At 36.9% G+C, this 26,343-nt stretch overlaps 1 long non-coding RNA gene across 1 annotated transcript; it reads right to left on the bottom strand.

The window, feature by feature from the left end:
* Window positions 1-5,130: 5,130 nt before the first annotated feature.
* Window positions 5,131-11,936, bottom strand: LOC115925308. Its single transcript, XR_004064613.1, has 6 exons — window positions 11,907-11,936; window positions 8,417-8,530; window positions 7,595-7,708; window positions 6,773-6,886; window positions 5,951-6,064; window positions 5,131-5,241 (listed from the first exon to the last, which is right to left on the bottom strand). It is a non-coding gene; the product is annotated as an uncharacterized LOC115925308 (long non-coding RNA).
* Between the last annotated feature and the right edge of the window lie 14,407 nt (window positions 11,937-26,343).

Raw genomic sequence — 26,343 nt, forward strand, 5'->3', positions numbered from 1 at the left:
GTGACTCTCAGGTAAGAGAAACATCCAAAATTTCCTTAACAGTCACTAGAATTTTTTTTTTTTTTATGTTTCCTTGTTTGCTTTGTACCTAAAATTTCTCGATGAGCAACGAGTAAGAACCTCATTGAATTTTGCTTTACATTATCAGTGCATATATGTGGGTATGTAAACTGCTTAGAATTTAAAGCTTACTTGTTTCACATGTAGTCCCTTCGTAGCCAGGATCACAATCGCACGTAAAGCTGTTAACTCCATCATTACAAGTTCCTGTACTCGCGCAAGAAGTAGTAGTACAATCGTCGGTATCTGTGCAAATTGAGTTCAAAAGACAAGGAGTCGTATTAAAACAATGATCAAACTAATCTCCATGTTGACATACTTATATTTATTTCACAGATAACAGGTCGATCTAGTCAAAACTGGTAACTTAAATAAGACTAATGACAATGAAGGATAGAGTTACTTCATTTGTAAAACTATCGATAAATAAATCTATCAAAGTAAAAGGGAGTGAAAAACTCTTGTAATGTTTGAATCTTTTCCAAAATCGTGGCCTATGAAAAAAACTTATTTCTTGAAAAATATCATAAACTCATCAATATTAATGGGCACCTGACCGATGAAAAAGATCAGAAAGCAAGTGATTTTCAATTTCTGCTGAAACCAATGTGATAATGAATGAGAGTTTACATATACATGGTGTGCGTCTCAATACACCTTAGCGCTAAAATTGAATTCGCTATCATCTCAATGAAATATGTCAGTCTAAATGTATCCTAAAACAGTTCTTTATTAATAGAGATCGCTGTACTTTCACGTCCATGGTGACTCTCAGGTAAGAGAAACATCCAAAATTTCCCTAACAGTCACTAGAATTTTTTTTTTTTATGTTTCCTTGTTTGCTTTGTACCTAAAATTTCTCGATGAGCAACGAGTAAGAACCTCATTGAATTTTGCTTTACATTATCAGTGCATATATGTGGGTATGTAAACTGCTTAGAATTTAAAGCTTACTTGTTTCACAAGTAGTCCCTTCGTAGCCAGGATCACAATCGCACGTAAAGCTGTTAACTCCATCATTACAAGTTCCTGTACTCGCGCAAGAAGTAGTAGTACAATCGTCGGTATCTGTGCAAATTGAGTTCAAAAGACAAGGAGTCGTATTAAAACAATGATCAAACTAATCTCCATGTTGACATACTTATATTTATTTCACAGATAACAGGTCGATCTAGTCAAAACTGGTAACTTAAATAAGACTAATGACAATGAAGGATAGAGTTACTTCATTTGTAAAACTATCGATAAATAAATCTATCAAAGTAAAAGGGAGTGAAAAACTCTTGTAATGTTTGAATCTTTTCCAAAATCGTGGCCTATGAAAAAAACTTATTTCTTGAAAAATATCGTTAACTCATCAATATTAATGGGCACCTGACCGATGAAAAAGATCAGAAAGCAAGTGATTTTCAATTTCTGCTGAAACCAATGTGATAATGAATGAGAGTTTACATATACATGGTGTGCGTCTCAATACACCTTAGCGCTAAAATTGAATTCGCTATCATCTCAATGAAATATGTCAGTCTAAATGTATCCTAAAACAGTTCTTTATTAATAGAGATCGCTGTACTTTCACGTCCATGGTGACTCTCAGGTAAGAGAAACATCCAAAATTTCCCTAACAGTCACTAGAATTTTTTTTTTTTTATGTTTCCTTGTTTGCTTTGTACCTAAAATTTCTCGATGAGCAACGAGTAAGAACCTCATTGAATTTTGCTTTACATTATCAGTGCATATATGTGGGTATGTAAACTGCTTAGAATTTAAAGCTTACTTGTTTCACAGGTAGTCCCTTCGTAGCCAGGATCACAATCGCACGTAAAGCTGTTAACTCCATCATTACAAGTTCCTGTACTCGCGCAAGAAGTAGTAGTACAATCGTCGGTATCTGTGCAAATTGAGTTCAAAAGACAAGGAGTCGTATTAAAACAATGATCAAACTAATCTCCATGTTGACATACTTATATTTATTTCACAGATAACAGGTCGATCTAGTCAAAACTGGTAACTTAAATAAGACTAATGACAATGAAGAATAGAGTTACTTCATTTGTAAAACTATCGATAAATAAATCTATCAAAGTAAAAGGGAGTGAAAAACTCTTGTAATGTTTGAATCTTTTCCAAAATCGTGGCCTATGAAAAAAACTTATTTCTTGAAAAATATCATAAACTCATCAATATTAATGGGCACCTGACCGATGAAAAAGATCAGAAAGCAAGTGATTTTCAATTTCTGCTGAAACCAATGTGATAATGAATGAGAGTTTACTTATACATGGTGTGCGTCTCAATACACCTTAGCGCTAAAATTGAATTCGCTATCATCTCAATGAAATATGTCAGTCTAAATGTATCCTAAAACAGTTCTTTATTAATAGAGATCGCTGTACTTTCACGTCCATGGTGACTCTCAGGTAAGAGAAACATCCAAAATTTCCCTAACAGTCACTAGAATTTTTTTTTTTTTATGTTTCCTTGTTTGCTTTTTCCCTAAAATTTCTCGATGAGCAACGAGTAAGAACCTCATTGAATTTTGCTTTACATTATCAGTGCATATATGTGGGTATGTAAACTGCTTAGAATTTAAAGCTTACTTGTTTCACAAGTAGTCCCTTCGTAGCCAGGATCACAATCGCACGTAAAGCTGTTAACTCCATCATTACAAGTTCCTGTACTCGCGCAAGAAGTAGTAGTACAATCGTCGGTATCTGTGCAAATTGAGTTCAAAAGACAAGGAGTCGTATTAAAACAATGATCAAACTAATCTCCATGTTGACATACTTATATTTATTTCACAGATAACAGGTCGATCTAGTCAAAACTGGTAACTTAAATAAGACTAATGACAATGAAGGATAGAGTTACTTCATTTGTAAAACTATCGATAAATAAATCTATCAAAGTAAAAGGGAGTGAAAAACTCTTGTAATGTTTGAATCTTTTCCAAAATCGTGGCCTATGAAAAAAACTTATTTCTTGAGAAATATCGTTAACTCATCAATATTAATGGGCACCTGACCGATGAAAAAGATCAGAAAGCAAGTGATTTTCAATTTCTGCTGAAACCAATGTGATAATGAATGAGAGTTTACATATACATGGTGTGCGTCTCAATACACCTTAGCGCTAAAATTGAATTCGCTATCATCTCAATGAAATATGTCAGTCTAAATGTATCCTAAAACAGTTCTTTATTAATAGAGATCGCTGTAATTTCACGTCCATGGTGACTCTCAGGTAAGAGAAACATCCAAAATTTCCCTAACAGTCACTAGAATTTTTTTTTTTTATGTTTCCTTGTTTGCTTTGTACCTAAAATTTCTCGATGAGCAACGAGTAAGAACCTCATTGAATTTTGCTTTACATTATCAGTGCATATATGTGGGTATGTAAACTGCTTAGAATTTAAAGCTTACTTGTTTCACAGGTAGTCCCTTCGTAGCCAGGATCACAATCGCACGTAAAGCTGTTAACTCCATCATTACAAGTTCCTGTACTCGCGCAAGAAGTACTAGTACAATCGTCGGTATCTGTGCAAATTGAGTTCAAAAGACAAGGAGTCGTATTAAAACAATGATCAAACTAATCTCCATGTTGACATACTTATATTTATTTCACAGATAACAGGTCGATCTAGTCAAAACTGGTAACTTAAATAAGACTAATGACAATGAAGGATAGAGTTACTTCATTTGTAAAACTATCGATAAATAAATCTATCAAAGTAAAAGGGAGTGAAAAACTCTTGTAATGTTTGAATCTTTTCCAAAATCGTGGCCTATGAAAAAAACTTATTTCTTGAAAAATATCGTTAACTCATCAATATTAATGGGCACCTGACCGATGAAAAAGATCAGAAAGCAAGTGATTTTCAATTTCTGCTGAAACCAATGTGATAATGAATGAGAGTTTACATATACATGGTGTGCGTCTCAATACACCTTAGCGCTAAAATTGAATTCGCTATCATCTCAATGAAATATGTCAGTCTAAATGTATCCTAAAACAGTTCTTTATTAATAGAGATCGCTGTCCTTTCACGTCCATGGTGACTCTCAGGTAAGAGAAACATCCAAAATTTCCCTAACAGTCACTAGAATTTTTTTTTTTTATGTTTCCTTGTTTGCTTTGTACCTAAAATTTCTCGATGAGCAACGAGTAAGAACCTCATTGAATTTTGCTTTACATTATCAGTGCATATATGTGGGTATGTAAACTGCTTAGAATTTAAAGCTTACTTGTTTCACAAGTAGTCCCTTCGTAGCCAGGATCACAATCGCACGTAAAGCTGTTAACTCCATCATTACAAGTTCCTGTACTCGCGCAAGAAGTAGTAGTACAATCGTCGGTATCTGTGCAAATTGAGTTCAAAAGACAAGGAGTCGTATTAAAACAATGATCAAACTAATCTCCATGTTGACATACTTATATTTATTTCACAGATAACAGGTCGATCTAGTCAAAACTGGTAACTTAAATAAGACTAATTACAATGAAGAATAGAGTTACTTCATTTGTAAAACTATCGATAAATAAATCTATCAAAGTAAAAGGGAGTGAAAAACTCTTGTAATGTTTGAATCTTTTCCAAAATCGTGGCCTATGAAAAAAACTTATTTCTTGAAAAATATCATAAACTCATCAATATTAATGGGCACCTGACCGATGAAAAAGATCAGAAAGCAGTTGATTTTCAATTTCTGCTGAAACCAATGTGATAATGAATGAGAGTTTACTTATACATGGTGTGCGTCTCAATACACCTTAGCGCTAAAATTGAATTCGCTATCATCTCAATGAAATATGTCAGTCTAAATGTATCCTAAAACAGTTCTTTATTAATAGAGATCGCTGTACTTTCACGTCCATGGTGACTCTCAGGTAAGAGAAACATCCAAAATTTCCCTAACAGTCACTAGAATTTTTTTTTTTTTATGTTTCCTTGTTTGCTTTTTCCCTAAAATTTCTCGATGAGCAACGAGTAAGAACCTCATTGAATTTTGCTTTACATTATCAGTGCATATATGTGGGTATGTAAACTGCTTAGAATTTAAAGCTTACTTGTTTCACAAGTAGTCCCTTCGTAGCCAGGATCACAATCGCACGTAAAGCTGTTAACTCCATCATTACAAGTTCCTGTACTCGCGCAAGAAGTAGTAGTACAATCGTCGGTATCTGTGCAAATTGAGTTCAAAAGACAAGGAGTCGTATTAAAACAATGATCAAACTAATCTCCATGTTGACATACTTATATTTATTTCACAGATAACAGGTCGATCTAGTCAAAACTGGTAACTTAAATAAGACTAATGACAATGAAGGATAGAGTTACTTCATTTGTAAAACTATCGATAAATAAATCTATCAAAGTAAAAGGGAGTGAAAAACTCTTGTAATGTTTGAATCTTTTCCAAAATCGTGGCCTATGAAAAAAACTTATTTCTTGAGAAATATCGTTAACTCATCAATATTAATGGGCACCTGACCGATGAAAAAGATCAGAAAGCAAGTGATTTTCAATTTCTGCTGAAACCAATGTGATAATGAATGAGAGTTTACATATACATGGTGTGCGTCTCAATACACCTTAGCGCTAAAATTGAATTCGCTATCATCTCAATGAAATATGTCAGTCTAAATGTATCCTAAAACAGTTCTTTATTAATAGAGATCGCTGTAATTTCACGTCCATGGTGACTCTCAGGTAAGAGAAACATCCAAAATTTCCCTAACAGTCACTAGAATTTTTTTTTTTTTATGTTTCCTTGTTTGCTTTGTACCTAAAATTTCTCGATGAGCAACGAGTAAGAACCTCATTGAATTTTGCTTTACATTATCAGTGCATATATGTGGGTATGTAAACTGCTTAGAATTTAAAGCTTACTTGTTTCACAGGTAGTCCCTTCGTAGCCAGGATCACAATCGCACGTAAAGCTGTTAACTCCATCATTACAAGTTCCTGTACTCGCGCAAGAAGTAGTAGTACAATCGTCGGTATCTGTGCAAATTGAGTTCAAAAGACAAGGAGTCGTATTAAAACAATGATCAAACTAATCTCCATGTTGACATACTTATATTTATTTCACAGATAACAGGTCGATCTAGTCAAAACTGGTAACTTAAATAAGACTAATGACAATGAAGGATAGAGTTACTTCATTTGTAAAACTATCGATAAATAAATCTATCAAAGTAAAAGGGAGTGAAAAACTCTTGTAATGTTTGAATCTTTTCCAAAATCGTGGCCTATGAAAAAAACTTATTTCTTGAGAAATATCGTTAACTCATCAATATTAATGGGCACCTGACCGATGAAAAAGATCAGAAAGCAAGTGATTTTCAATTTCTGCTGAAACCAATGTGATAATGAATGAGAGTTTACATATACATGGTGTGCGTCTCAATACACCTTAGCGCTAAAATTGAATTCGCTATCATCTCAATGAAATATGTCAGTCTAAATGTATCCTAAAACAGTTCTTTATTAATAGAGATCGCTGTCCTTTCACGTCCATGGTGACTCTCAGGTAAGAGAAACATCCAAAATTTCCCTAACAGTCACTAGAATTTTTTTTTTTTATGTTTCCTCGTTTGCTTTGTACCTAAAATTTCTCGATGAGCAACGAGTAAGAACCTCATTGAATTTTGCTTTACATTATCAGTGCATATATGTGGGTATGTAAACTGCTTAGAATTTAAAGCTTACTTGTTTCACAGGTAGTCCCTTCGTAGCCAGGATCACAATCGCACGTAAAGCTGTTAACTCCATCATTACAAGTTCCTGTACTCGCGCAAGAAGTAGTAGTACAATCGTCGGTATCTGTGCAAATTGAGTTCAAAAGACAAGGAGTCGTATTAAAACAATGATCAAACTAATCTCCATGTTGACATACTTATATTTATTTCACAGATAACAGGTCGATCTAGTCAAAACTGGTAACTTAAATAAGACTAATGACAATGAAGAATAGAGTTACTTCATTTGTAAAACTATCGATAAATAAATCTATCAAAGTAAAAGGGAGTGAAAAACTCTTGTAATGTTTGAATCTTTTCCAAAATCGTGGCCTATGAAAAAAACTTATTTCTTGAGAAATATCGTTAACTCATCAATATTAATGGGCACCTGACCGATGAAAAAGATCAGAAAGCAAGTGATTTTCAATTTCTGCTGAAACCAATGTGATAATGAATGAGAGTTTACATATACATGGTGTGCGTCTCAATACACCTTAGCGCTAAAATTGAATTCGCTATCATCTCAATGAAATATGTCAGTCTAAATGTATCCTAAAACAGTTCTTTATTAATAGAGATCGCTGTCCTTTCACGTCCATGGTGACTCTCAGGTAAGAGAAACATCAAAAATTTCCCTAACAGTCACTAGAATTTTTTTTTTTTATGTTTCCTTGTTTGCTTTGTACCTAAAATTTCTCGATGAGCAACGAGTAAGAACCTCATTGAATTTTGCTTTACATTATCAGTGCATATATGTGGGTATGTAAACTGCTTAGAATTTAAAGCTTACTTGTTTCACAGGTAGTCCCTTCGTAGCCAGGATCACAATCGCACGTAAAGCTGTTAACTCCATCATTACAAGTTCCTGTACTCGCGCAAGAAGTAGTAGTACAATCGTCGGTATCTGTGCAAATTGAGTTCAAAAGACAAGGAGTCGTATTAAAACAATGATCAAACTAATCTCCATGTTGACATACTTATATTTATTTCACAGATAACAGGTCGATCTAGTCAAAACTGGTAACTTAAATAAGACTAATGACAATGAAGAATAGAGTTACTTCATTTGTAAAACTATCGATAAATAAATCTATCAAAGTAAAAGGGAGTGAAAAACTCTTGTAATGTTTGAATCTTTTCCAAAATCGTGGCCTATGAAAAAAACTTATTTCTTGAAAAATATCATAAACTCATCAATATTAATGGGCACCTGACCGATGAAAAAGATCAGAAAGCAGTTGATTTTCAATTTCTGCTGAAACCAATGTGATAATGAATGAGAGTTTACATATACATGGTGTGCGTCTCAATACACCTTAGCGCTAAAATTGAATTCGCTATCATCTCAATGAAATATGTCAGTCTAAATGTATCCTAAAACAGTTCTTTATTAATAGAGATCGCTGTACTTTCACGTCCATGGTGACTCTCAGGTAAGAGAAACATCCAAAATTTCCCTAACAGTCACTAGAATTTTTTTTTTTTATGTTTCCTTGTTTGCTTTGTACCTAAAATTTCTCGATGAGCAACGAGTAAGAACCTCATTGAATTTTGCTTTACATTATCAGTGCATATATGTGGGTATGTAAACTGCTTAGAATTTAAAGCTTACTTGTTTCACAGGTAGTCCCTTCGTAGCCAGGATCACAATCGCACGTAAAGCTGTTAACTCCATCATTACAAGTTCCTGTACTCGCGCAAGAAGTAGTAGTACAATCGTCGGTATCTGTGCAAATTGAGTTCAAAAGACAAGGAGTCGTATTAAAACAATGATCAAACTAATCTCCATGTTGACATACTTATATTTATTTCACAGATAACAGGTCGATCTAGTCAAAACTGGTAACTTAAATAAGACTAATTACAATGAAGAATAGAGTTACTTCATTTGTAAAACTATCGATAAATAAATCTATCAAAGTAAAAGGGACTGAAAAACTCTTGTAATGTTTGAATCTTTTTCAAAATCGTGGCCTATGAAAAAAACTAATTTCTTGAAAAATATCATTAACTCATCAATATTAATGGGCACCTGACCGATGAAAAAGATCAGAAAGCAAGTGATTTTCAATTTCTGCTGAAACCTATGTGATAATGAATGAGAGTTTACATATACATGGTGTGCGTCTCAATACACCTTAGCGCCAAGATTGGATTCACTATGATCTCAATGAAATATCTCAGTCTACATGTATCCTAAAACAGTTCTTTAGTAATAGAGATCGCTGTCCTTTTACGTCTGGTGACTCTCGGGTAAGAGAAACATCCAAAATTTCCCTAACAGTCACTAGAAATTTCTTTTTTTATGTTTTCTTGTTTGCTCTGTACCTAAAATTTCTTGATGAGCAACGAGTAAGAATTTCATTGGATTTTGTTTTTACATCATCAGTGTATATATGGTGGCCCTGAAGGGACATCGCGAATAGACTAAATCGTGAAAAATATGCGATAAAATTCACGATATCGTCAATTTTATCGCATATTTTTCACGAAGAAATTCACGAAATTGACGATATCGTGAACTTTATCGTGAACTTTTCACGATGAAATTGACGATATCGTCAATTTTATCGTGTACTCTATCGTGTACTCTATTGTGTACTCTCCTGACGGGCGCTTCGTAAACAAAACCAGCCCTAGCTGGGGGAGACAGAGAGAAGGAAAAAAGGGAAAGGGAAAGAGAAGATAAAAGGAAAGAAAGAATAATAAGAAGAAAAGAGGGAAACGGGGGGGGGGCGAAGGGCTCTTGCCTCCTCCTCACTCCCCCCCCCCCCCCGCCAAAAAATAAATAAGGAGAGAGAGAAGGGAAAGGGAAAGGGAAAGAAAATATAAAAGGAAAGAAAGAAGAGGAAGAAGGAAAGAGGGAAACGGGGGAAGGGCGAAAGGCTCTTACCTCCCCCCCCCCCCGCCAAAAAAATAAATAAGAGAGAGAGAGAGAGAGAAGGAAAAAGGAAAGAAAGAAGAGGAATAAGAGGGAAACAGGGGAAGGGCGAATGGCTCTTGCCTCCTCCCCCCCCCCCCCCCGCCAAAAATAAATAAGAGAGATAAGGGAAAGGGAAAGAAAATATAAAAGGAAAGAAAGAAGAGGAATAAGAAGGAAAGAGGGAAACGGGGGAAGAGCGAAGGGCTCTTGCCTCCTCCCTCCCCACCCCCCGCCAAAAAAATAAATAAGAGATATAGAGAGAAGGGAAAGGGAAAGGGAAAGAGAAGACAAAAGGAAAGAAAGAAGAGGAAGAAGAAGAAGAAAAGAGGGAAACGGGGGCGAAGGGCTCTTGCATCACCCGCCCAAAAAATAAATAAGAGAGAGAGAGAGAGAGAGAAGGGAAAGGGAAAGAGAATAAAAAAGGAAAGGAAGAAGAATAAGAAGAAAAGAGGGGCTCTTGCCTCCTTCCCCCCCCCCCTCCCGCGCCAACAAATAAATAGGAGAGAGAGAGAGAGATAGAGAGAAGGGAAAGGGAAAGGGAAAGAAAATATAAAAGGAAAGAAAGAAGAAGAAGACGGAAAGAGGGAAACGGGGGAAGGGCGAAAGGCTCTTACCTCCCCCCCCCCCCCCGCCAAAAAAATAAGTAAGAGAGAGAGAGAGAGAAGGGAAAAGGAAAGAAAGAAGAGGAATAAGCGGGAAACAGGGGAAGGGCGAAGGGCTCTTGCCTCCTCTCCCCCCGCCCCGCCAAAAATAAATAAGAGAGAGAAGGGAAAGTGAAAGAAAATATAAAAGGAAAGAAAGAAGAGGAATAAGAAGGAAAGAGGGAAACGGGGGAAGGGCGAAGGGCTCTTGCCTCCTCCCTCCCCACCCCCCGCCAAAAAAATAAATAAGAGATAGAGAGAGAAGGGAAAGGGAAAGGGAAAGAGAAGATAAAAGGAAAGAAAGAAGAGGAAGAAAAGAAGAAAAGAAGGAAACGGGGGCGAAGGGCTCTTGCATCCCCCCGCCCAAAAAATAAATAAGAGAGAGAGAGAGAAGGGAAAGGGAAAGAGAATAAAAAAGGAAAGGAAGAAGAATAAGAAGAAAAGAGGGGCTCTTGCCTCCTTCCCCCTCCCCCCCTCCCGCGCCAACAAATAAATAGGAGAGAGAGAGAGAGATAGAGAGAAGGGAAAGGGAAAGGGAAAGAAAATATAAAAGGAAAGAAAGAAGAAGAAGACGGAAAGAGGGAAACGGGGGAAGGGCGAAAGGCTCTTACCTCCCCCTCCCCCCTCCCGCCATAAAGGGAAAGAGAAGGGAGAGGGAAAGAAAATATAAAAGGAAAGAAAGAAGAGGAAAAAGAATAGGAAAAGAGGGAAACAGGGGCGAAGGGCTCTTGCCTCCTTTCTTTTCTTTCCTATTCTCCCTCTTTTTCTTTTTTCTCTTCTTTCTTCTCTTTCCCTTTCCTTCTCTCTCTCTCTCTCTTATTTATTTTTTGGCGGGGGGCGGGGGGACGAGGCAAAAGCCCTTTGCCCCCGTTTCCCTCTTTTCTTCTTCTTCCTCTTCTTTCTTTCCTTTTATCTTCTCTTTCCCTTTCCCTTCTCTCTCTCTCTCTGATTTATTTTTTGGCGGGGGGGGGAGGGGGGGGGGGGGCAAGAGTCCTTCGCCCTTCCCCCGTTTTCCTCTTTTCTTCTTCTTCCTCCTCTTTCTTTCCTTTTATCTTCTCTTTCCCTTTCCCTTTCCCTTCTCTCTCTCTCTCTGATTTATTTTTTGGCGGGGAGGGGGGGGGGGGGAGTGAGGAGGAGGCAAGAGCCCTTCGCCCCCCCCCCCCCCGTTTCCCTCTTTTCTTCTTATTATTCTTTCTTTCCTTTTATCTTCTCTTTCCCTTTCCCTTTTTTCCTTCTCTCTGTCTCCCCCAGCTAGGGCTGGTTTTGTTTACGAAGCGCCCGTCAGGAGAGTACACGATAGAGTACACGATAGAGTACACGATAAAATTGACGATATCGTCAATTTCATCGTGAAAAGTTCACGATAAAGTTCACGATATCGTCAATTTCGTGAATTTCTTCGTAAAAAATATGCGATAAAATTGACGATATCGTGAATTTTATCGCATATTTTTCACGATTTAGTCTATTCGCGATGTCCCTTCAGGGCCACCATACATATATGTGGGTATGTAATCTGTTTAGAATTTAAATCTTACTTGTTTCACAGGTAGTCCCTTCGTAGCCAGCATCACAATCGCACGTAAAGGTGTTAACTCCATCAATACAAGTTCCTGTACTCGCGCAAGAAGTGGTAGTACAATCGTCGATATCTTTGCACGGAAAAATTGATTCGAAAAAATGTCACCATCCATTGCTAATTTAAAAAGTTAAATGTCTAGTTAAGATTAAATCGTTATCATTAATAAAACAGTTTATTTTACTGTAACAGAAATGGATTTTAATTTTAAGGTGTGTTTTTGATTTCGTGATCATGCACTACTCGTATTAAAGTCAGAGCATCATGGATCAAAACAAGTTTAAAGATTTCTCTACAAGGTGGCACCAAATTAATAATACATCCTCACCAGTGCAAGAAATGTCATCGGTGCCTAGTAGAGTGCATTGAACAAAGACAGTCACACACGCGCACACGCACACACACACACGCACACACAATACACACAGCACACATGGTGACAATTGTTTCATAATTAACCGGGTTTTTTTTATTGTGTATTGATTTTTATCAAGATAGCTGAATATTTAAGTGGCATAATCCTAAAAACCTTTTTCTCTTTTGTTCACCTACACTACCACCATCATGTCATCATCATCAGCATTACGTTTTTACGCGTTTTTTACAAACCTGGTTTGTAAAAACGCGTCGAAACGCGTCCTATGACGCACGAAAACCAAGGTTTGTCGACAAACATCCTTTGTGAATTCGGGCCTAAGTGTCTGTTCTTGCCTTTAAAGACGAGGGCAGACTCTTTTGACGAGCGAGGCCCTGGGTTTATGCAAAGTCCGACCTCCGCTCGGGGTCAGTCTAGGGTTACACGCGACTGAGTGTCTGTCCTTGCCGTTACGTAAGACAATGACATACTCCCTAGACGAAGGTGGCCCTGGGCTAGTAGAAATTCCAGAATTGCTCGAGGACGAAAAAACAGCGTTAACGGAGGACGCGCAGGCTCTGCCGAAAAACATTTTGTAAATTAGTTTGACTTGCACAGGCAACAATATATCCCGAAATACTAATGAACTATGCGCATGATACAGACATATCTAAAGTCTTACAATATGTTAAATGAGATAATTAAAAGTAACTGAATATCTTTTTTGATTTTCTTATTTTTTCCAAAACCTTCACCTTAGATAGCAAAAATATTCTTCATTAAATGTATTTTCTGAATGAAGTTTCATGTGCTCCTGCAAGAAATAAAGGGAAAGGAAAGCAAAATTTTCATTTCTAGATCACAAATCATCAAATGGACGTTTTTCACAATATGAATGCATGCTTTTAAATGAAAATGCACTCCTATTATCCACATGTCTACTCGGAATCAAAAGAAGATGAGTTACTGCTCCAATTGATGGGGGAGGGGGCAAGTTTACAAAGCCAACCCTGGACCTGTTTTTAATTGCGGGTACATACCTGCCAAATGTTCCCATTTAATAGAAACATTCATGTTGGGGGAAAAGAAAAGAACATTTTCACCTTTGTATTCCTACATTATCAGATGCCTAATTTCTTATCCAAGTCATATTTTACTTATTCTTTGATCTTTTATGATTGAATTCATCTTCAACAGACTGTTAATAGTTTGACATTTTTGATATTTCATATAACATTTCCCAAACAATATTATCATAAAATATTAAAAATAATTCCTCTTTATACTACTTGTATATGTATTGAAGAATTTTTTAAATTTTTTTTTATTTCATTGTACAACACATTTTACCCTATGATATATTTAGAGTATGATCTCAGGTCAATACATGTATGATTTATATAATGAAATAGAATAATACAATATATTCAGAATAAAATATATTAAAAATAATAAATTTAAAATAAAATTAATTCAAATTATATTATTCAATGATTACCTTGCCCTTGGTCTGATATGAAACCGTGCCATCATTTGACTTAGTAAGTTTTTCCTTCAGGATGCTCTTTCCAAGGGCCTCATTTTGGGCTGAGGAGAGATCTTCTGTTGTGATTGTATCCGTTTGTTTTGAGTAGGTGTGATCATGTTTTTCATGGATGCAAGTGTGTTGTGTCGCGTTACTGTATGTGAGTTTTTTTATTACAAATTGTACATGAGATGATGGTTGAGTGTAATGTGGTGAGGTGATAATTTTTCACAAGAGTGACTGATGTATAGTGGAGTGGTGTACGACAGATAACACATGGAACACTAACACGATTTGCACTGACAAACAACTCATGTACACAACTCAAACAAAAAACATGTTCGCAAGTACTCACACAAGGGTTTACGAGTACACTACCGCATAGTTTACACAACATGAATTCTTCTGTGGGCATGAACTTAAACATTGAATACTCGGGGTAACTAGAAGAAAGTGCTGAGAAATGAGAGGTCATTGAGTGAGATGGGGTGGGTACTGGGGGTCTTCCACTTCTTCTTTTTTAGGGGGCCTGCCACCCTTGGACAAAGCAAAATTGAGTTTGCAAGTAGTACAAGACTCCTCAGTGCGTTTATGTCTCACCGAGTCATTTTTTGGCACTAATGGGTGAGACATTTGGCGCTTATTGGCATTGAAGAGCCTTGAGTAGCAGCGGAGACAAAATTGCTTTGGATGTACGAGGGGGTCATCATGTGAAAAATCATAATTAAATTTCTCCCACAACTGCAAATGATCTGAAATAAAAATATAAAAAAAGGCTGCTGAGAAATCCTAGCTCCTCAAAGTCTGCATACTTGGAGGAGAGCATCCCTGTCTGTCAAGACCACTCATGAATCACATTACACTATACAAGTACAACAACAATAACACGCACGTCACAATGACATACACAACAGGACGCCCAATTGCGCACATACGGTATGTAAACAAAGAGTGACCCTATTTTGATTGGAAAATTAAGTTGATCAAAAAAAAATTACAGCAATAAACCAAAATAATAACCCGAGTATTCAGTATTTCAAGAAAGCAAAAATCACCAATAGATAGTACAGAAAAACTTCAACAAACGTTTAACAGAGGTTTCTGATAATGATAATGAATGGGATAATAATTTGTGTACTTAAATTACTGTTGTCATCTCTCCCTTCGTACATGAACGGGACGTCAGACGTATGAAGGGATTTGTATGAATTTATGCTTGCTTGGACCTGGGACGTTCCTGGGAGAACTTCTATTTATGCATATTCATCGTTTGCCTAAACTTTTAGGCAATCATTTACTTGTTTTAAACTTTTTCCTTTGATGATGTCAGCTCATCACAGCGTGCCTAGCAACTTCAAATCTATTTTACGTCCCGCCACGAAGTGCGCCACGCACGTGCAAAGAGTGACAATGTAAACAATGGCGCAGAGCGCTAACTGTTCGTTGGCCTATGGACTAATTTGACTTCACATCCTTGAGTAGACTACCAGATCTAAATTGACTTCACATCCTTACCATTGCAAGCAGTGCTATCATCGTTTAATTCATATCCAGAGTCACACGGGCTACAGCTGTAAGAGCCAGGTGTGTTCGAACACATTCCATTTGCACAGAGCGTTGTATCCACCACGCACTCGTCAATATCTAAGAAAAGTAAACATTTGTTTTCACCCATAGCATGCAGTCAAGAGTTTTCTAAAGTTCTAATTGAATCAGCTTTTCATCTTAAATTGACACCAATTATTTTTTTCTCCATGCACTCTAGAATGTAGACTAGATCAAGATCTATAGAGGTAAAAAAGTAAAATGAATATCAAATGAAATCGTGAACGAATGCTACGAAAAGTCAACAAGAAATTGCCAATTTGTAAACAAAAATAGTGATTAGTCTTTACATTTTACTCTCCATTGCTAATTTAGAAAGTTAAATGTCCATTTCTGATTTAATAGTTTTCATTAAAGGCAGAGTGTACTTTAACAGAAGTGGATTTAAATTTCCTACTGACTTTTGGACTAAGATCATTCAGAGCATTCTGGATCAAAAGACTGTTAAAGATGCCACTAAAAAGTAAAATTTGACACTACTGAGTTAGACTACTAAATCTTATTTGACTTCACATCCTTACCATTGCAAGCAGTGCCATCATTAATTTATACATAACCAGAATTACAGGGGATACAGGTGTAAGAGCCATCTGTGTTCGAACACACTCTATTTGCAAAATTCTTTCATTTCGGGATGACAAATCAGCCTATGGGTTGTTTTACTTTGAAGACACTTTCGGTCGAACAGTTAAATCTTTACGATAAAGATGAAATATGCTACTCTAATCTTACCATAAAACATGTCTTAATAAATAGAGATCATTATGTGAATCACATTATTAATGCTATTCTTTTAATGACCATACACTCCTATCAATCATGTGTCTACTCGAAATCAAGATAAGTGTAGTTTCTGCTCCTAAATGTTAATAAACACTCTTAAGAAATTAAAAAATTGTTCAAATATATTTTTCTACAATTAATAACTGTTTTTAATTTGTATTTCTTTGTTCAACCTTTATTTATAATTTTGAGTTGAGCAAAAAGTGTACGTATTTTTGAGTTGAGCAAAAAGTGTACGTATGTTGGATATGATTCGAGTTAAAGCTTTACCTGTTCCACACAGGGTCCCAGTATAGCCATCAACACAGGCACAAGTAAACGAGTTTACATTATCAATGCATGTTCCTTCATGCATACAAGGAGTGCTATGACATTCGTCGATATCTGTGCAAAATGAGTTTTGAAGACAACGAATGGGATAACAGTGATGAGAAAATAATTTCCAGTTTGATATTCGTTTTATTTATTTGTCCAGATAATAGGAAAATAAAGTATCAACTGGTATTTAAAATGCAATGCAATCACAGTTCAGAAATGAATTAATTTGTAAAACTATTGAAAAAAAGTCTAATGAGGTAAGTGTCTACTCAGAATCAAAAGAACAAGACTTGTCTGTACTTTTACTTCTGTTGATTCTGATGTTTGGAAAACATTATATTATTTGTGTATCTAATGATATTATGTTTCTTTCTTTTTATCGGCGTGTTTGTCTCCGTATATCTTATTTCTTAATGAGCAACAAGTATTTTCAATTATATTTTGCTTTACATTAAAAGGGTATGCATGTAGGTATATGATCTGCTTTGACCTGATAGCTTACCTGTAGAACAACCAGGCCCAGTAAAGCCGGCATTGCAAGAAGCACATCTATAGCTGTTAACTCCATCAGTACATGTTTCATCATCCTCACAAGGACTGGTAGCACAATCGTCGATATCTGTGCAAATTGAGTTTTAAACATAATTAATGGGATAAAAGTGACGAGAAAATAATTTTTAAAGCATCCGATTCATCCTGTGTCTTTGGCAGATAAAAGGAAAATAGGAACTTTTATTTCAATGCAAATTATTCATTTGCTAATCTATAGAAAATTAATCGAGTGAGGTTAATAAACTAAATATCTGTTTATAACGTTCAAATCTTTCCAAATATCATGGCGATAGAAAGAAAACAATTTCTCGAAAAGAACTCAATGTCTGACAAACCTTGATGTGCCCCTGCAAAAAAATGTGGAACATCCTTTCCAACTTTTGTTTGCACTTTCACTTATGTTGACTCTAAATTAAGAAAACCATCGCAGATGTTTCCTCCCTCATGACTCAATTTTCTTTTTTCTCCTTTTTCACTCTTTATCTATAATGGCTTGATGAACAAGGAGCAATGGCTGTACATACAAAAATGTATGTATGTAGGTATGTAATCTGCTTTGACTTAATAGCTTACCTGTTTGGCACATATCCCCATTATAGCCAGGAACACAGGCACAAGTAAAGGCGTTCACTCCTTCAGTGCAAGTTCCTCCATGTTGACAAGAATCAGAAGCACATTCACCGGCACCTGTGCAAATTGAGTTCCAAAGACAATGAATGGACTAAAAGCGACGAGAAAGACAGAGTTATATTAATTTGGTGGATAACAGGAGAAACAAGTCAATACTGGTATTATAAATTAGATCAATAACGGTGGAAAATAAAATCAACTTCAGTGGAACAACCAGGCACGTAGCCATGGGGGTGAGGGGGGGGGGGGGGCACGTGCCCCAAATTTTTTTCCAAGATCGGTAGAACTTTTTTAGACCCCTTTTTGTTACCTCAATTGATTACATGTACGTGCCCCCCCCCCCCCAGGCTACGTGCCTGGGTACTACTATCAAAGCATTAAATCAAAATGGAGTAAATGAAGTTAATATGTCTTTTAATGTTCGAATCTTTTCCAAAATCGCGGCCTAAATTTTACCATATCTGAATCATGCCTAGATGATACTGTTCATGACCCAGAATCATGTATAGATGGATATCAGCTGGACCTATTTGAAAGAAATCGTAGAGGAGGGTGTTTGGGGGTGTGCAGACCACCTGATGTGTACTCGAAGATTCGATCTTGAAATTTGTGAAATAGAGGCTGTATGGCTCTTTTTTTTTGGAAAACAATACAGTCCACCAGGGTCAATAATTGAATATCGTGATGCTGTTGAAAGGTCGATAGCTCCAATAACTGAATGAAACCAAGAGATCGGTGTGCTGCTTAGTAAAAAAGGAATCTAAGTTCATTGGTAAACTTTATAGACATACAAACATGCAGCAAAATATTACAAACAACCACTCGAGTTACCAAGACAAGTAGTACTCTGATTGATAAAGTTCTAAACATTATTCCTAATAATCTATAACAAAGTAATATTATTCCCCTTGGTCTGAGTGACCATAACACTTTACGAAAGCTATGCAGAGCCGAGGTCCAACCTAGAATGATTACCAATATATCGTACAAACGCTTCTGTAAAAGTACATTTCAGAGGGAACTTTAAGAGCTTGACCTGTCCACATGTCTAGACAAAAATGATATTAAACTTGCCTGTAGGGTGTTTCACAAAGACTAAGATCGACTTTGAGTTGGTCTTAACTATGACAGACTTTTCATGTCACTGGTTGCTCTCACCTTTGGTCTCTCAATTATGATCTTTAGAAAATATTTTCCTTCAATAATGAACTATCAACAAATGTTAATTCTTTAAGTATGTGACCATGACTTTTACGTCCCTTGAGAGACCAATACCAGGAAATGGTTAGAGAAAATAGTGGCATGAACGGCCTGTCATAGTTAAGTCCAACTTAAAGTCAATCTTACTCTCTTAAAAAAAAGAGAGTGAATTTTCACTCTATTTTCACTTTCTTGGGAGTGACGTCCGTGATCACTTGTTTAGGAGTGAAAATCGATTGATTTTAGAGTGCTCTCAAAGAAGAAAAGAGTAAATGTTCACTCTATTTGCATTACATTTTCACTCTCCAGAGGAGTGACGTCCGTGACCACTCGATTTTCTTTTAGAGAGTAGCCTTTGTGAAACACTCCCGAGGTCTACTTTGAGGCGTCAGTTGTTGAAGGTATGTGGTAAACACGCCCTTCTCTTTACAACCCAGTGGGCATCTAATAAATAATGTGTCCCTTACTCGTTTGAGAGATTGGATGAAAAAAAAATGAAAACAGAATACGAATACAGAATGGATTCATTATCGATCATTATTATCTGGTTAAGTCATTTAAAGGTACTAGGCTATGTCCCATTTGCAGGCCAAAACAATGAAAAGGTTAAATTCCAACGGCATTTGAAAGGAATTACTAATTTAGAACTTCCCTAAAAAATGGGGGGGGGGGGGGGTTGAAAATGTCTTTAAGTGGGAAAATAACGATTATTAATTGTCGAATCGATTTAAGATCTATAGAGCCAGTAAGTAAAAGTCTGATTTTCTGACCATTGTACCGAATGGCTGTACGTTTTATGCTACGCAAAGATTCAATCAGTTTAATTTTGGCCATTACAAGAAGTGGGTTTTGATGTAGACCAATGTTCGTGTATTCTTTACAGCTCATTTTATGGATGCTATTATCCAAGAAGAAAAAATGCCAGTTAGGACCTCAATAGTGTCTGACAGCGAAGTCTAGCAAGTAAACGGGTGGCATAATTTGAATGTTAGGACACTGCTAACGTTTAAATTTCACAGATAGGACAAACATGACATATTCATAATTCCTAGAAAGTTCTACATAATTTGATGGTGGCTGCAAAAGGGACAGAGTATCTTTAAGATACAGTTTTATCATGATTTTTTTTTTCTTAATCGAGAAATCCACGATATTATGCAAAGTATTAAGAAAGTTGACTCCTATTGACAAGTCATCTACGCTGTCTGTAAATTGTCCTAATATTAAAGATGTCATTGGAAACGATTGAACGAAAATGTTATATGAAACGGATAATTATTTTTTTGTGGCAATCGGTCCACTTGTAAGTACTGACTTCAGAAACTGTAAACCGGCATTGGATCATTCGATTTCTAATACTTGTGTACCACAACAAATATTAGATATTTTGAACAATTTAAAAAAACGTTGAAAAAGCGAAATAACGCATTTTACGTCGTGTTTCAGCCAATGCCGATGTTTGCTTTTGTGTTGGCATTTTCGTGTTTCTTATATTACACACAAATAGCCGGCTCATGTATTGTTATTTTTAATTAAATAATTAATTAACGGTCACCGTATTATTTGTGGAGCTGAATTGGTATGATTGTATTGGCTAAATTTCACACATTTTGGGGTCTAAAATTACTTTCATAGCAATTTTAGGTTCTAAAAGGGCACTATAAATGTCATAGATAAGAATAGGAGCAATAACCATGCACTCTGAAGGCATTTGCGGTCTGAAAACAGAACTCAACAATTCCTTTAGCAATGTTACCAAGTCCCTTTAAGTAGACATGGTCATTAGCAGGACATACTCATGTCTTGTAACGATTGAACAATATAATCACTGCTCTCTACGTACGGTTGCCGGCAGAGGAAACGTACAGGCCTTCCAATAAACAATATATTGTATTCATTAGTCATTACTGTAATTAATTACATTGTTTTGAATTTAGGTTTAGTGTTAGGCTGATATACCAGTTGTATGATGTCTTGTTAATATACCATTTAGGGTTATATATAGATAGATATACATATACAATTATACTGAATAAATTTAAGACTTTTTACCATAATAACGCCGGGTTATTTGAGGTCTTAATACGGCCGGGGGGGGGGCATTATGGCCCACTCAAGATCTCGGCCGTGAAACGGCCGATCGCCGCGAAAATGTGCACGCATTTCAAGTGAAGTGTATAGAATGCTATGGTAAATATTTTTTATTATAATTCACTCATTTGCATATTTATGGTTATTTATGCAAATTAGGTCATAAAATTCAAAAAAAAAAAATTTACCCATAAATAATTTATTCTTCATATTTAAACATTACTTTTTACTACATTCTTTAGACCATTTGGAATAATATTACCCCCAAAAATGGAATTGCGGTGTTATTCTTTATGTTATATATTGATTTGATTTCATATTTGCATATTTTTTTAACACAACTGTTCAGCCGTTTTTGCGGGAAAATTCCTAGAAGTGCTCTGGTGAAAGAGTCTAAGTCATCAGCGGATACCGCTCTTACAATCACCAGCAGCATTATGAAAGCATGTACACCCAGGGGAGGGAAGATAATAGAAAAGGGAAAACAAAGAAATACATAAGGAAAGAGAAGAGGATAGATCAAAGGAAAAATAAAGAAATAAATAACGGAAGATAACAGGATTTATATGGAAAAACAAAGAAATACATGACGAAAAATAAAAGGACAGACTGAAGGAGAAACAAAGAAATACATAACTAAAGAGAAGAGGATAGATTGAAGGAAAACGAAGACGTAATGAAAGAGAAGAGGATAGATTGAAGGAAAAACAAAGAAATACATAACTAAAGAGAAGAGGATAGATTAAAGGAAAACGAAGACGTAATGAAAGAGAAGAGGATAGATTGAAGGAAAAACAAAGAAATGCATAACTAAAGAGAAGAGGATAGATTGAAGGAAAACGAAGACGTAATGAAAGAGAAGAGGATAGATTGAAGGAAAAACAAAGAAATGCATAACGAAAGAGAAGAGGATAGATTGAAGGAGAGCGAAGACTTAATGAAAGAGAAGAGAATAGATTGAAGGAGAGCGAAGACTTAATGAAAGAGAAGAGGATAGATTGAAGGAAAAACAAAGAAATACATGACGAAATAGAAGAGGATAGGATCTTAGGGCTTCAAACACTTACAACATGGGCGGCGATTTCTTTAATACCCGGGGGGGAGGGGGACGACGAAATGCGAGGGACGAGGGAACATGGTGAGCAAGAAGGGCCAGATGCGTAATGAGCAAAAACGATGGGGGGGGGGGGGGAGAGGGTTTTGGGGGCTAAAGTATTTACGATCGGTTAGAGCAAAGCAAGTGGAGCGCAAATTAGCATGGGGTTCAAGGGCAAAGCCCCGGTTGGAGTCAAGGGGGGGGGGGGGGGGCGCCCCCGGAAGGTCAGCGGTTTTAGACATTTAATTACGGTCAGATGGGCAACCAACGGCCCGGCCTTAGGGTCCTTGGTGGGGTCCAGGGGGTAGAGCCCCCGGGAGCTCAAGGAAAAATAATGCCATTTTAGTAACATTTGGCAATCACTTGTATCAAATTGAAATAAACCATTTTTGAATTTTATTGGGGGAAGGGGGGTGTAATACTTCCCCCCCCCCATCAGTTCGCCTGTGAAAGGGGCGGAGGTGGCGGAAGTGACTACTTCCATAGAGCTATATGAAAAGTCTTATTATTTAGCTCTATGCTACCCCCTCACAGGTTTTTGAAGTTTTGTTAGTATAAAAACAAGCAATATCCTTTTTTTACACTTCACTTTTACTTTGCCGGTATCTAGTGTGCAGTCTGAAGGGTTGTAAATATTTATTAGGTCAATTTTAGTATGTAGGCAGGAAGGGACTTCTTAAAAGAGCAAGCTGAATATTCCTTTTTTTTCTGTTGCACTTATCTTTTTTTAATCTTGTAAACATACAGTGTCAACCATGTTTACGTGATACCAACAATATTTACTTTGTATATTTTAAAGGATATTATGCGAGGGAACGAGAAGATTGTTGCATTTGTATTTAATAGTCTAAACGCTGCACTCATGGTCCCTCCAGAGCCTAAAAGTGTGTTTCAGTCTTCAGTCATTATTTGCTATAAATTTTTAGTGTGCACTTTTTCAAATTTTCTGGAGGGGCGACTGTACCCCCCCCCCCCCCCACCGGATCCCCGCCCCTGACTCCCACATTTCGCTTTCAATTGCAGAACGCTCTAGCTGTCTCCAAGGGAATAGATCCTCGTAAGGTGAAGAAATATATGTGTCGTGTAAAACGCCAGGGAAGGACACTGACACAAAACCTCCACATACTGAGAAAAGGAGGTTCGAATTCACTCCCTATAGGGAGTAAATGCTTGTCGCATAAATAACACCCCTCAGTGAGTAAATTTACTCTCCAATGTAGGAAGTAAATTAACACCCCACAAGAAGGTTTAAATTAGCACCCCAAGGTTATGATTTTTATCCCTTTAAGGAGTGGAATTTGTACCCAAATGGTGCTTAATTGACAACTTTTGGTTCCTTTTTCATGAAAAATGGGTTCAAATTTACACCCGTGGGGTTGAATTTTACACCCTATATGATCGATTCCACACCCTGTGAGGAGTAAATATGCACCCTTCTTATGCACAGCATCAACCAATTGATCATCCCTAGAGCAATCAATCATCCAAGCTTCGTTAACACCTAACAGTCACTGATTCTCACCCTTTTGTCTACGTTTCACTGCTCTAAAGATATCAGACCAGAATCTCGAGTTACATGTCGAAAAGCTTTCATGCTTACCTAAACAACAGTTAGTGTAAACTGGATGGACGTATTGGATCAAATGTAGTATAAATACCTAAAAAAACAATCTTGCCTTCTCGAATATCTTCCCTTTATTATATACTAGTTAGTAAAACAAGACTTCTGCTAAGGCTACGGTCACAAAGGTTCGTACGAACGATAATTTCGTACGAATCTCCCTGTTTTCCATTGTCTTCCCGAATTTCCATTGTCTGAAAATCGTTCGTACGGCGTTCGTAGCAGTTCGTAATGGCATTTGTGACCGAGGCTTAATTTCATTGAATTATAAGATATCACTTTCGGTACAACCCCTTATTCTAGATCAAATAACTTTCACACAAATAATATGCCCAAATGAAACTTGATAATTCCCCCAACATGACAAAAATATGGTAATCATGCTAATTTTCCTTCATTTGACATGATGCGCTCGTCTGAATAAAATAGGGGGTAAAATTACACCACTGAAATGACTATTCTGTACACCCTTGCGTATTTCCGTGTTTTACTCCCTAAAAGGTGTAATAGGGGGCGCCCTATTTTTCCAATTTCGTTTTAATCCCCCCAAAACACCTTTTATTTCTCTGTGTGCATGGGTGCGATGTGACATGTGTAGACGTTGGCCCCACTTACTTTGTGTTTTGCTCAAATTAGAATCCACAAAAGAGGACTATGTATGCCCTTTTTGTGAAGCGACCTTTCAGTAAACCTCATTTTATGCCACAGTCCATGGGCCAGTACCCAATTTTTCACATATTGGTCCCCTTCTGGACCCCCCCCCCCGTCTTCCCAAAGAAAAAATATTTCAAATTGTAACATGTGTGCACAATATTGATGTGTCAACCTTACGAAAGTGTTTTTTTTAATGATTATTGACCTCCTTTAAATTTATGTTTAAGTGAAAGACTTTAAAAGACAACTGTTACAGTCCAACTAAGAGTATAGTGCATGCTTGAAAGCTTCTTCTAATTTGTCCTGACTAAAATATGCAATATTGTTCAATTTCTGAATAATAAACCATTACACAGAATGATATTATTAAAATATGGTACCTGGCTGGATTGGGATCGCACTCTGTTTAAAGGTAAAAACCGGTAGTGGTAAAATTCCGGTTCAAGGGTTTTGGGTGCAAAATCCATTCAATATTGTTTAAATATTGCCTTCAGAGGTTTAGATGGCAATACTTCAACCTAAATTCGCAAGAAACTGAAATAAATGCTCAAATGTTCAATGTTGAAGTGCATTCGCGATATCTATCCAGGCCGGATCGATATGATAATTTACTTAATATATCAATTAGTAGGCGGTTTCCCGGCAAAATTGGTATCATCACGTATTAGTCAAAAAATATTCGTTCACATGATTGGTATAAGAGCTTCCATTTCATTTTTTGAGTGGAGGTGTTTCCCAAACTGGTCTATACCTTTAATGGTGTAGGTCCTTTAAATGTATTCACAGTTTGGAGAACAACCTGGGGGGGGGGGGCGTCTGCACACAATATGCATTGTAAGTGAGGAAAGACAAAAAAATAACAACCATCACACGGTATAAACTTTCCAAACTTCATGACTATCAGTTTGAATTGCAAGACGCCCGTCTGTGACGTAAGGAATAATTCAAATTCAGATATCCACATGTTGTGCGCAGAGAAAATCCACTGCACGTGCAGTAGTTAAAACCCCTGATCAGTGGTTTCTCTTTAATTGTACGAGCAGAGAAAAATTACTGCACGTACAGTAGTTGTGTTTGTGCCCAGAGAGAAACCACTGCACAAGCAGTAGTTAATACCCCTGATCAGTGGTTTCTCTTTGTACGAGCAGAGAGAAACCATTGCACGTGCAGGAGTTGTTTTTGTGCCCAGAGAGAAACCACTGCACGAGCAGTAGTTAAAACCCCTGATCAGTGGTTTATCTTTGTACGAGCAGAGAGAAACTACTGCACGTGTAGTAGTTGTTTTTGTGCCCAGAGAGAAACCACTGCACGAGCAGTAGTTAAAACCCCTGATCAGTGGTTTCTCTTTGTACGAGCAGAGAGAAACTACTGCACGTGCAGTAGTTGTTTTTGTGCCCAGAGAGAAACCAGTGCACGTGCAGTAGTTTATACCCCTGATCAGTGGTTTATCTTTGTACGAGCAGAGAGAAACCATTGCACGTGCAGGAGTTGTTTTTGTGCCCAGAGAGAAACCACTGCACGAGCAGTAGTTAAAACCCCTGATCAGTGGTTTATCTTTGTACGAGCAGAGAGAAACTACTGCACGTGTAGTAGTTGTTTTTGTGCCCAGAGAGAAACCACTGCACGAGCAGTAGTTAAAACCCCTGATCAGTGGTTTCTCTTTGTACGAGCAGAGAGAAACTACTGCACGTGCAGTAGTTGTTTTTGTGCCCAGAGAGAAACCACTGTACGAGCAGTAGTTAAAACCCCTGATCAGTGGTTTATCTTTGTACGAGCAGAGAGAAACTACTGCACGTGCAGTAGTTGTTTTTTTCCCAGAGAGAAACCACTGCACGTGCAGTAGTTAATACCCCTGATCAGTGGTTTCTCTTTGTACGAGCAGAGAGAAACCATTGCACGTGCAGGAGTTGTTTTTGTGCCCAGAGAGAAACCACTGCACGAGCAGTAGTTAAAACCCCTGATCAGT

The sequence above is a fragment of the Strongylocentrotus purpuratus genome, unplaced genomic scaffold, assembly GCF_000002235.5.
Source record: "Strongylocentrotus purpuratus isolate Spur 01 unplaced genomic scaffold, Spur_5.0 spur5_scaffold_18, whole genome shotgun sequence".
Classification (NCBI taxonomy): Eukaryota; Metazoa; Echinodermata; class Echinoidea; order Camarodonta; family Strongylocentrotidae; genus Strongylocentrotus; species Strongylocentrotus purpuratus.